The sequence below is a fragment of the Drosophila hydei genome, unplaced genomic scaffold, assembly GCF_003285905.1.
Source record: "Drosophila hydei strain 15085-1641.00,03,60 unplaced genomic scaffold, DhydRS2 tig00008144-arrow-arrow-pilon, whole genome shotgun sequence".
NCBI lineage: Eukaryota > Metazoa > Arthropoda > Insecta > Diptera > Drosophilidae > Drosophila > Drosophila hydei.
Genome location: NW_022045849.1, coordinates 1,811,293 through 1,821,862, shown reverse-complemented (window position 1 = coordinate 1,821,862; position 10,570 = coordinate 1,811,293). Strand labels below are relative to the sequence as shown.

Below are 10,570 nucleotides of genomic sequence, written 5' to 3'. Positions count from 1 at the left end.
AAGACTGCACCCGCGAAAAGGACCAGGCACCAACTTGTGTGCACTGTGAGTTACAGCACCCAGCCAACTATAAGGGCTGCCAAGTATACAAGCGGTTGCGCAAATTGCAATCCCCAGCACAAAAAAGGAGTCCCACACAAACACCGTCTACGGGTCCGAGTACTGCTTCCGAAATTACAAGGCCCCGGAGCATTACCCAAGCCACGAGCTTTGCAACGCCTATTAGTGGTGTTTCTTACGCACAGGCCGCTAGAGGTGGACCGTCAAATAAGAATACCACAAGTGACACTTTGTTCACTGAAATGCTTCAGCAACAACAACGTCAGTTTGACGCAATTAATGCCGAGCTCAAAGCGATGCGAGAAGTACAATCCCAACAAGCAACCATGCTAAACAGTTTAATGGCCATCATAACCAAGCTTGCCTACAAATAATGGCTTTACGTGTGGGTATCTGGAACGCCAATGGCCTGAGAAACAAGACTCAGGAACTGGCTGCGTTTCTCTCACAAGAAAACATAGATATAATGTTAATAACAGAAACTCATGAGTGCCCCACTACACAAATTTTCGGATACGAACACTATCAGGCTCATGGTGAAGGAGCAAACTGCTTTGGTGGATCCTCAATCCTCATACGAGCAACAATACCGCATACACCTTTACTGCCAATTTGCAACGCAACAATGCAGGTCTCAGCCATCACCCTGCCTACGTCTATTGGAGCGATCGAAGTTGCGTCAATTTATCTTCCGCCAAACACTGGTCTGTGTGATCATCACATGGAACAGGTTCTAGGCCAAAGGTTGAATAAGACCCTCATCGGCGGCGACTGGAATGGATGGCACCCATTTTGGGGAAGCAATAGTGCGAATCGTCGCGGAGAAGTCATATTTGAGGCGATTCAAAACTTACAATTCAGCATATTGGCGACTGGAGCCCCCACCCGTTACCCAATTAATGGACACAGGCCCTCGGCAATCGACTTCGCTGTCTACAAAGGCATCTGTGACCGGCAATTGACCATTGAAGAATCCTTGGACCTATCCTCTGACCACCTGCCACTAATAGTCACAATCCACGCGCAGCCACAGCCCTTGCCCATTAGGAAACAACTACTGCCAGCAGGATCAGATTTAGGAGTCTTTAGGCGCGAGCTCCATTACTCTTTGCACATAGAAATGGAACTTAACACTCCTGAAGACGTGGACTACGCAGCAAACAAACTGCAGGAAGAAATAGTCAAAGCTGCGCACCAAGCCGCCCCACCATCTTGCCAAACAAGACAACAGTCTCCGTACAACATCCCCCTCACCTTGGAGGCCCAACACCTACTAATACACAAAAGATGGGCCAGGAGACGCTGGTTAAGATTACGCACGCCTGATGCCAAATCCATGTACAACGAAGCCACGAGGCATCTTAAAGCTGCTCTCGCCCTGCTTCAAAAGAGGTGTATCAGCGATGCGCTGGTACGAGCTGAATCGCCCACTGACGCAGAGTTTCAATTATGGAAATTTACAAGAAAGCTCAAACGGCAGCCAATACGACGTCATCCCATTCGGAGCATTTCTGGTTCCTGGCACATTGGAGACGAAGCTCAAGCTGAGGCTTTTGCAAACCACCTTCAAGACCAATTCACGCCGGTGATTACCGCAGAGGCCTCAGAAATCGAAGCAACAGAAGACATCGTTCTCTCGCCCCTCCCAGCTGAAGACCAGATAACTGGATGTACAAAAGAAGAGGTTCTTGAACACATCAGAAGAGTGAAGGCAAAAAAATCCCCTGGATATGATCTAATAAACGGCAGAGTCCTTAGAGCACTGCCTGACTCCACCATAGACTACATAACTATGGTGTACAACGCCATGCTCCGCATCCGGCACTTTCCAGCCTGCTGGAAGCGCGCCGTGATTGTGATGATTCCTAAGCCTGGCAAACCCGTGGGAGAAATTGAGTCGTACAGACCAATTAGCCTGTTGCCAGTACTCTCCAAAATATTCGAAAGAATATTTCTGGAACGAGTACTGACACATCTGGGACGCCAGGAGGCCATTCCAAACCATCAGTTTGGCTTCAGGAGACAGCATGGAACACCGGAACAGGTTCACAGAGTTGTGCACCATATCCTTGGAGCCTTTGAAGAAAAGATGTACTGCTCTGCCGTCTTTTTAGACATCAAACAGGCGTTTGATCGAGTTTGGCACCTGGGAATGCTGCAGAAAGTGAGGACCACCCTTCCAGCCCCATTTTTCGCGTTGCTATCCTCATACCTTATTGGAAGAACCTTCCAAGTGTCAAGGGGGCAAACAGTATCCTTGACTAGACCAATTATGGCTGGAGTACCACAGGGTAGTGTTCTAGGCCCAACACTTTATACTTTATTCACAGGAGATATGCCAACTCCCGAGCCAAATATAGGAAGTACAGATGCAGTACTCATAGCGACCTATGCAGATGACACCGCCATCTTATCACGTCACGTATCTGCGCAAGAAGCTTCAGACTCACTACAAAAATATCTGGACTCTTTCGGACGCTGGGCAAAACGGTGGTGTATCACCATTAATGCACAAAAGTCTGTACATACTACCTTCGCCACTAGAAGAGGAGATTGCCCAAGCGTTGCATTGGGGCCCACTATTCCCAAAGCCTCAAAAGTAAAGTACCTTGGTATCACTCTTGACAGAAGGCTGACTTTTAAAGCGCACATAAGTCAAGTAACCTCAAAATGCAAAAGCAAGCTAAAAACCCTCGACTGGATGCTGAGAGCTTCAAGCAAGTTGTCTTACAGCAGCAAGGCCGCCATCTACAAGGCAATAGTTGTCCCAACCTTCGTATATGGTATCTCTCTATGGGGCTCCTCGGCGAAGACTACAAGGAACAAAATTCAGACCCTGCAGAATAAAGCACTACGCAGATGGACTGGAGCCAGCTGGTTTGTAAGAAACTCAGTCTTACATAGGGATTTAGCAATTCCCACAGTTGCTGAACTCATTGGGCGACACAGTTCAAGATACGCGGACAGACTTGCAGCGCATCCTAACCATCTCGCAAGCAACCTGGCTATAAACAACAATAGGCGAAGACTGAAGAGATTGCATCCTCTAGACAATATTAGAACTAATTAAGATAGTAGCTACAAGTGCAGAATAATTGGCATATCTGCCCTCCCATTAGTTAAGGTTTAGAGCTAAATGCGCTATAGAGTCTAAGACAATAAGCTGCAACAAAATAAAGAAATAAAAAACGAAAAAAAAAAAAAAAAAAAAAAAAAAAAAAGAGAGAGAAAGAATAAAGAAAGACAGAGAGAGAAACAAAAGGAAAGAGAAAACAATTTGTAGAGAAGGATATGACCAAATAGAGACGGAGATAAACATTGAGAAAAACGAACAGAAAAGAAATAAAAAAAGCCAGAGAAAAAGAAAAATGTGGCGAATAATAACAATAATAATGGAGAGAATAAAAATGGGAATTAAAGAAAAATATCGGAAAAGAGAGAAACAGAGGAACGGGAGATACGTGAAGGATAATCAAAGCTATGTATGATTAGCAAATTTTTCTAGATGTACTAAAGATATATATCTAGATAAAGCCAATATCAATGCTATCAATAAGTAATATCTATAAAAATATACATATATATCTAAGCTACTTATAAAAACATATTAAATTACCTTCAATTACAAACTTTTGGGTGATTTAATGGTCGAAAAAGAAAGAACAAATTAAATAGTTTTTTTTTTAAATAGTTTATATCGGATTTGTTCTCTAATCGATTAAGTGTAGAACAAAGCATGTCACACAAGCTTTGACCTTCATTTGTCCTAAATTTAAATGTAAGTGTGCTTTAGCCCTTTCTTAAAGCTTATTCTGATGCAATAGAAAATAAGCTTCTTTAAGAACTTCAGCTTAACTTGCTTTAGAGAGAGAGCTGGAGCTTGAGAAAGCTTTTGAACATTTTATTCAGACTGACTAAATGTAACTTTAAACTAGGTAATTGGTTCGAAGAGAAAAGGCAATTATTGAGGACAGTTAAAGCAGCTGAGGCACTCAAGGCAGAGACAGAGAATTAAAATATGTATTCCCACGTTAAGCAACAGCCACTCTTAACTGAATAGCTGTGTTTAGCCACCTTCTACTAATAAGAGCCCTGTTTATTTGCAACCTACCGCCAACAGCTGCAAATTGAATATAAATAATTCAAGTGTTTTTTACTTTGCCTGCAATTTGTCGATAAACAAATCAAATTTGTACTACTTTTTATGGCAGCCAATTGCACTGTGTGTTTTACAGAGTATCTAATTGTTAAACACCATTTTGTAGCACTTTTTATGCGTGTATTTTTTTTTTTTCAACAAATAATAACATGACACTTCACACGCAATTGAGCACGCTTTTTCGTTGTGGCAGTGAGAGGAAATAAATCAAATTACGAAGTGCACATGTAAATTAACTTTTCATATTAATTGCAATTTAATTAGTTAACCAAAAAACATGAATGTTTTCAATGTGTTTCAAGCATTTAAAGTCGTTAAGGAAGCGCGCAGAAAGCAGGCAAAAAGGGAGCCAGAGAGAGAGAGAGAGCAAAAGCTGGGCTCATCTTGAAAGATGGGACTATAAAGCCAACACCTTTGGCAGCGGTACGTGAACGTAAATTACAATTAATTACATTTTAATGACGCTTGTTTAATTCAGCGTTTACAATTACATGCACAATTATGGCCAGAGTGAGACGGAAAAAGAAAGAGAGCGAGAGAAAACGAAACAGCGAAACAGCTGTAACTGCTGCTCATTAAGAACGCGCTGCACTTGGCTTGAAAATATTTCCATGCACTTGCTCCAGCTTTAACAATATATATATATATATATATGCCTGTATATAGAGATATATATGAACCGACTTTTGGTGCAATTAACGGACTGCAATTGGGAATCTTTCAGCAATGTCCAGCGACAATCGCAGGTAGAGACAAAGGCGTAAAGCGAACATTTATGCTGATATATAAGCACATTAACTGCGAGCACCAGAGAGAGAAAAAGAGAGGAAGAGAGAAGGGGCGAGGGGGAGAGGAGAGGGCATAAAAATCAGACAACTGGCAAATTGAGGTGCGAATCCATAAACACACAAGTGCGAGAAGCTATAAAATTGAAATGCTCGCGCTGAAAAGTATGCTACGGCCAGTGGCGGCCAATGAGGCGTATGCGCAATGCTGCAATGCCCACCGTGTGAATTGTGGCAGCAACAACAACGCAACAATGACTACAACAACAGCTGGCATTGGTAGAGTGCCGGGCAGCAATAAATATGCTTCAACTATTTGGCAGCCGGCGTATTTAAGAGGTCTGCAGCAAGCAGCAACAACAAATCAAAGAGCTGCAGCTGCAGTGCTGTGACTGACTGAGCAGCTACCCTGTAAGCTGGATTGCAGTCTGACAAGTCTTACTCGCTGTATGATTAATCTGCATGGATAAAATTCGAGCTGTACAGCTTCATAAGTACACTAAGAGAATGAAGAGAAATTTAAGAAAATTTAAAAAATAATAATAATAATAATAATACTAATAATAATAATAATAATAATAATAAAAATAATAAAAGTAATAATAATAATAGTAATAATAATAATAATAATAATAATAATAATAATAGTAATAATAATAATAGTAATAATAATAATAATAATAATAATAATAATAATAATAATATATCTCAGCAAAGATTACAGACTTAGAGAAATACAAACAGACTGGAGCTAATGTAACAGGTAATATATACACACCTGCTGATAGGTTTGAAGAGATCATATATAGATTATGTAGCATCACACATCACAAAGCTATATACGCTAACAGTCTGCAATGAACTCGCCTGTAAAAGCTGATCAAAAGTATATTTTCACATATATATATCTATACATTACTGCCATCAAATCACCCCACTCTTTCCAATTAATACAGGGTATAACAAGAAGCAGCAAGCAGGCAGGCAGGCAGACATTAAATTGCAATTTATGCCAATGAGTTCTTAATGTACAAGCAACAACAATTGCTCAATGCCTTCTAATGGACCCTCTAACGGCAAAGGACGCAGCATGTAGGACAAAGAACGAATTTGGGAGGGAGCGAACTCGCGGCGCCTGCCACCAACTTGGCTGTAATTTATTTGCAAATTATTATTAAAAGTTTTGCCTGGGCCAGAGTCCAGGCAGTCAAGCTGGCAGTCAGGGAGCGGGTGCTGCCTGTTCCGCTCCTAAATGATTCGCACTTAGTTTGCTGTCAGCCACAACAACAACTAAAACACCAACAACAACAAGTGGAAGAAGAGCAGAAACAAAGCATACAAAACATAGCCGTAAAGTCGCGCCTATAAATCAAGTCACTTCTGGTTTCTGGGGTCAGCTTCGCCTTGCGTTAATATCCAAAAATGTGAATTTCCTTGCCAGCCACTGCCAGAGCAGTTCATATATGCTCGGATGTATATTACTTCTTAATAACTCGACATACTATTCATATATATACTATAAAGAGCGTAGAGATCATAATGAGTCGGAAAAACAAACTGTGGGCTTGGCTTTTCTATATATATCACCTTTCTATGCAATTCTCATGTCGACCTAATGCTTAATGCCTAATGCCTAATGCTGAATGCCTAATGACTAATGACTAATGACTAATGACTAATGCCTAATGCTTAATGCCTAATGACTAATGACTAATGACTAATGACTAATGACTAATGACTAATGACTAATGACTAATGACTAATGACTAATGACTAATGACTAATGACTAATGACTAATGACTAATGACTAATGACTAATGACTAATGACTAATGACTAATGCCTAATGACTAATGACTAATGACTAATGACTAATGACTAAAGACTAATGCCTAATGACTAATGACTAATGACTAATGACTAATGACTAAAGACTAATGACTAATGACTAAAGACTAATGCCTAATGATATAAAATAATGATATAATAATATAATGATATAATGATATAATGATATAATGATATAATGATATAATGATATAATGATATAATGATATAATGATATAATGATATAATGATATAATGATATAATGATATAATGATATAATGATATAATGATATAATGATATAATGCATATCATGATATCATGATATACTGATATACTGCTCTCACTGCTCTACTATGCTATCCTGATCTCCTGCTATCCTGCTCATCCTGCTCTCATTCTCTCGCTGCTCTCCTGCTCGCCTGCTCTACTGCTCTACTGCTCTCCTGGCTCTCCTGCTCTCCTCTCTCCTGCTCTCCTGCTCTCCTGCGCTCCTGCTCTCCATGATCCTAATGATAGATATCAATCTAATAATATATCAACTTACTTAGAAGTAGGTTCTCTTATTATATCAATGCTCGTAGCACTTTGTTCTGCTCTGGCTATTCAACGATATTCAATATTCGAACACTGAATCAACTTATTCTATCTCTCTCCCTCTCTCTCTATTGAAGGGCAGCTTAACTGCTTCTCAATTAGTTGCCAATTATTCAGCACCAACGATATCTATGTGCGATAGACAGGATATATATATATGTGTGTGTCTGTATAATGCAGTGGGCGAGTGATATATGCGCATAGATGGCTTCGTGCTTATTCAATTAAATGCAATGCACCAACTCAATTTCGAAATCGCATTTATCAAGCCATTAGAGTCAAATAATCAGGCAGCAGCAGCAGTGGCAACGGCAACACACAGCTGCAGTGGGAGACACAATGGGAAGCGGGCGTGCTGCCAGGACGAGCCGCTCACATTAAATGCAGCCGCCGACGTTAGCTGATAACGGAATTTGCCTACCATTATAGAAGGATGCAGCAGCAGTAGCAGCCAGCGAGACGAGTTGAGGCGCACGAGGTGGTGCAAGTGGTCTGAAGTGTGTGCCATGCCCAAACCGAAGATGAGAGCACTTCTGTGGGTAGCTCTAGGTGGCATAAGACGTTGACAACGAGCAGCTCAACGAACAAAAAACCCAAACCAATTGTTCAACCGGGGCTAGCAATCGCATTAGAAATAGTTGAGAAATCAAAATGATGATAGACCCGACCACCTTCCAGCCCCGCCCCCTAAAGGGGGCAAATCCTCAGGAAAGGCAGCCAGGTCTACGACAATAGCAGCTAGCTTCAATGGGATAAAATGAAAATACAAAAATCTTTAGAATTTACATTGTACTTGGAGAGCAGAGCCGAGCAGCGCACAGATAGAAATGAATCTCTGGCATAATGGACAGTAAGGACATCCTTAGATTTCGAGTTATATATATATATAATATGTGAAATGCTCACAGCTCTGGCAACTATTTCAAATTATACAAATGTATTGCCAGAGAGACTCATGGAGGGTGCAATAAAAACGAATTTAACGAAATGCAATTCGGAAGCAGTATCATATCGCCTCTCTGTGTGATTCTCACAAGCTCAATTCTAATCAAGTTTATGGCTGCTTGAACTATAGCACCTTTATCTCGCTGCCTCTCTCAGATTTTCTGCTTTGAGCGACTTTGTGGCTATCATCCAGGTTCTCTCCGTTTCTCTCGGTCTCTCTCTCTCTCTCTCTATCTCTTAGTATATATATTGCGCCTTTAGCTCTGTGACTCCTATTATTTTCTCACTGTCTCTCCTTCTCTCTCTATCATTACTATTCTCTCTCTTTCACTCGTTCTCTCTATCTTTCTGTCTCTCTAATTCGTTCTCTCTTTCTCTCAATCTCTGTATTCTTCTGATTGTCTCCTTCGCTATCTTTCTTTCACTTTCACAGCTCTCTCTCTCTCTCTCTCTCTCTCTCTCTCTCTCTCTCTCTCTCTCTCTCTCTATCACTCTCTATCACTCTCTCTTTCTCTGTCTCCTGCTCTTTTCCTCCATATCTCTCTTGCTGTCTCTCTCTTAATTTTTTTTCTATATATTTCTTCTGCTCAATCAATCATTCAATCATTCGCTCTTAGTCTAATGGTACATTAATATTCTTACTATAATCTAATTATGCTACCAGATTTGTTTATATTTTTTTCTATTTTTATTTGGTTCTTTTTCTCCACTTTTCAATTGGCTCGTTGCAACTGCATTGCTCATAATTGAGCCATGATGCCATTATACAATTGCATTGAAATCAGATTACAAACGTTTCGCCACAAAATTGCCTTGACTGTTCTCATGCCCAGCCGCTATTCCCTGCTCCCAATTCCCCATTCGTATTGCTATGGCGCAATGCAAGCGCAAGCGAGGCGCCATTATGATAAATGTGCAGGGCATCAAATAAGCCCGACTGCTGTTGCCTTGCTTTAAGGTGGGCGCTGGGGGGCGGGATGAGGGAGGCCGAAAAGAACGCAGACATCAGCAGGAGGCCACGCCACACCCTTCAATTGGCTATGGCGTTGGCAGAGGCTGCCACTTCGTCGTTCGCTCTATGCCGATGGCACTACGAATTAGCGCCGTAAATCGCATTTAAATCGTAAAATTCTCACAGTCAGCCAGTCAGCGAGTCAACGAGTCACTTTGCCTTTGCATACAGAGTGAGTGGCAAACAATCCCCGCGCAAAGCCGGAGACAATGTCAGCCCAGGCTCTGGCCTGTGGGCGTGGCTGGCAGTCAGGCGCCGCTAGTACGCGCAAAGATTTTGATCCTATCAACTAAATTGCATTTGACAGTTGGCGAAAAAACTTTTGCCTTGGCCGCCATAATTTTTGCTTCGGAAAAAAAGAAGAAAAAGGACAACGAAAGGTTTCCAAGCAAAGGATAATACTCTCAATTGACTTTCAATTTATATATGCTACGCCTCATTTGACAGAACATAAACTGAATGCAGTCAAACCGATCTCAATGGCTTCTCTTTACATTCACATATTTATGGACATTTAAAAGCAATTAATTACGTTTGAAGTAAAACGAAAAAAAATCGAGTTGGCAGCTTAGAACTTAACGTTCGTTTCGGAGTTGCCACTTGGCGCAAAACATAAACAAAAAATAACTGCTGTTATCAGCTGCGATCGCCGCTGTTAAAGCTATTATATTTACGTTTGGCATTTAACAGCGACCTAACAGCTGCCCCTTTAGCTCAGTGGTAGAGCGTTGGTCTCGTAAACCAAAGGCCGTGAGTTCAACCCTCACAGGGGGCAACTAACGAACTGCGGGCGATTATTTTATTTAAATTCAAATTATTTTTCTAAGTTACTTTAAGCATTTCTGTGCAGCAGCGCGCCCACTGCGCCATCTGTCGGCTGCAATTTCCAATCGATTGCCGCCATGTTCGCACTTCATGCGATAACGTGGAAGTTTTGCAATTTGCGGCATTGGAAAGTTCGTCTTTACAGCTGTGTGCGTGTGTGTGTGTGTGGAAGGGCTACATTGCAGGCGTTGCTGCCCGCCGCCCGTATATACCTCAAGATTTTTGTACTTTTTCAGCCAGTTTCGCAGAGTTTTCTTTTATTTTTATTTTGTTCAATTCGACTTTGCCAAGATTTATGCGCAGCAAGTTGAAGTGCGCTTCCGCATGTTTCGATAATTTGCGTGATTTTTGCATTTTATAG

The 10,570-nt window shown here is 41.3% G+C and overlaps 1 non-coding gene across 1 annotated transcript; it reads left to right on the top strand.

Moving 5' to 3' along the window:
* The first annotated feature begins 10,087 nt into the window (after positions 1 to 10,087).
* Trnat-cgu lies at positions 10,088 to 10,159 on the top strand. The gene has a single exon. It is a non-coding gene; the product is annotated as a tRNA-Thr (tRNA).
* Positions 10,160 to 10,570: the final 411 nt, after the last annotated feature.